Below are 2,454 nucleotides of genomic sequence, written 5' to 3'. Positions count from 1 at the left end.
CTGGCACTATTCCTGTAGACAACGAGGACATAAAAATTTAGGCCAATGGCTCTGCAATCTCCTCCCTTGCTTCCCAGAGAATCCTAGGATAAATGCCATCAGGCCCAGGGGACTTATCTATTTTCACCTTTTCCAGGATTTCCAATACCTCTTCTCTACATACCTCAAAGCCATCCATTCTACTTATTTGTGCCTCAGTATTCTCATCGCCAACAATGCCCTGTTCCTGAGTGAATACTGAAGAAAAGTATTCATTCAGTGTCTCCCCAATCTCTTCCGCCTCCACACGCAACTTCCCACTACTATCCTTGACTGGACGTATTCCTACCCTAGTCATTCTTTTATTCCTAACATACCTATAGAAAGCCTTAGGGTTTTCCCTAATCCTATCTACTAAGGACCTTTCATGTCCCCTCCTTGCTGCTTTTAGCTCTCTCTTCAGGTCCTTCCTGGCTACCCTATAACTCTCAATCGCCCCAATTGAACCTTCACGTCTCATCTTGAGATAGGCCGCCCTCTTCCATTTAACAAGGGATTCCAATTCCTTATTAAACCACGGCTCCCTCGCAAGACCCTTTCCTTCCTGCCTGACAGGTACATAATTATCAAGGACATAATTCTCTTCCTAGTTACCCTTTTGTCCCTAATATATTTGTAAAAACCCTTTGGATTCTCCTTAATCCTATTTGCCAAAGCTATCTCATGTCCCCGTTTTGCCCTCCTGATTTCCCTCTTAAGTATACTCCTACTTTCTTGACACTCTTTGAAGGATTCCCTCGATCTATCCTGTCTGTACCTGACATATGCTTCCTTCTTTTACTTAACCAACTTCTTGGTCCAAATGGCCTGTTTTCACACTGTAGGGAATCCAATCTAAAACATTACACCCAAAGAAAAACCAAACATCTCTTTAAGTTTTTGTACTCGAGATGTTTAATTTAGTGACTATATGCGTGACAGCCTGAAGGCTGAGTGCTACACATTATCTCTGTTATTTTCCTTGGGCTTACCCGTACAAACTTCTACTTTTTAACTTATGAAAACTTTGCAATTGCCTCCTTACTACTGCGGTAAAAATTAATTCATTACCGGGTGACTCCAGTTTGCGAACGACTGACTTACAAATGCTCGGACTTGTGAGTGCGATCCTATACAGGGCCCTAATTTTAAAGATCCAATATACGACCATTTCCTGGACTTACAAACAGGCACATTATAATGTCTTGCATTGTGTTCTGCCTTGTGCACAACTCAACTTGTGAACAGACTCAAGAACAGAACACACTCGCAACCTGGAGACTGCCTGTCTACTCCTTTTTTTCTTGTTTTTTTTTAACACACAAAGTGTACAACTCCTTATTCCATTTCCCCACCAGGAGGAAAGGAAACACCCAAGTGGCCAGTGCCTATATGCTTATAATTGGAAAGAAGTATGGCTTTCTGCTAATAAAAAACTTAAAGCTATGATATGACCAACTGAGAAGGATAAAAGAGGGAAACTGTTTCACCCTATCTTACCTGGTTTTATGAACATTGTTTTCCACTAATGGGATCAAATAAGTTTCTTGCTTTGAAGTTATCTATATAAATTTAGTTAATTCCAGTCAGCTCTGTTGGAGTTTTCTATAATTCCTGCCCTATATTTCCTGTTGAATACCTTTGATATGGCAATTAGTGTTGCGAAAGAAAGATGCAGCAGAATTTTCTTTTAGTGTGGATCCTATTCTCCGCAATATCCACCATCCATGAAAATTAACCGCATATGTTCACTCCCAGGGACGGTGACTTCATGCATCAGCCACTTAATTAGCCAGATTTATCCATGCGACAAATATCCCGAGAGTGGGGAAATCCCACCCTCAAATGCTGCTGGCCAATCAGAAGCTAGCAGCTCTCCATTGACAGCAGCGTCTCTGGAAAAATGTGGTTGCTGTTGGTAATACACCAAGAACAACCCAGACAAGTAATTGTTGGCTGCATTTCCAGAGACCTGTGAATCGGGTAGGGTAGGGACAACACAAAGGGTTTCAACAGTAGGTGATGGGCTGGTGAGAGTGGGTCAATGCAAGGGAAAGGGGTTGATTTTCAGCAAACCCCACAACTCCCTGATGCCGATTCCTGGCATTGGGCATTAGGTGCCTGTCTGTGGGTTCTCTAAGGTGACTCATCACCACTTTCTCAAGGGTCATTAGGGATGGGCAATAAATGCAGTCCTTTTCAACAATAACCTAATTCCACTACTGAATTAAAAAAATGAAATGATTAGTCCTGTGAGATCCAGTCTGACGTGATTTTGTTACATTAATTGCAATTTCTTGCAAGCATCAGTTGATTTGAAAGATTGCAAAGTATAGGAGAGAGAGAACAGGTTGGTAACTACCCATCAAGACATTGGCAGCGCATGAGACTTCACCGTCTGTACAATCCTGCACCCTCTACCCACAAGATTTTAAT

The sequence above is a fragment of the Chiloscyllium plagiosum genome, chromosome 11, assembly GCF_004010195.1.
Source record: "Chiloscyllium plagiosum isolate BGI_BamShark_2017 chromosome 11, ASM401019v2, whole genome shotgun sequence".
Taxonomy (NCBI): Eukaryota; Metazoa; Chordata; class Chondrichthyes; order Orectolobiformes; family Hemiscylliidae; genus Chiloscyllium; species Chiloscyllium plagiosum.
This window is presented reverse-complemented; position numbering follows the sequence as displayed.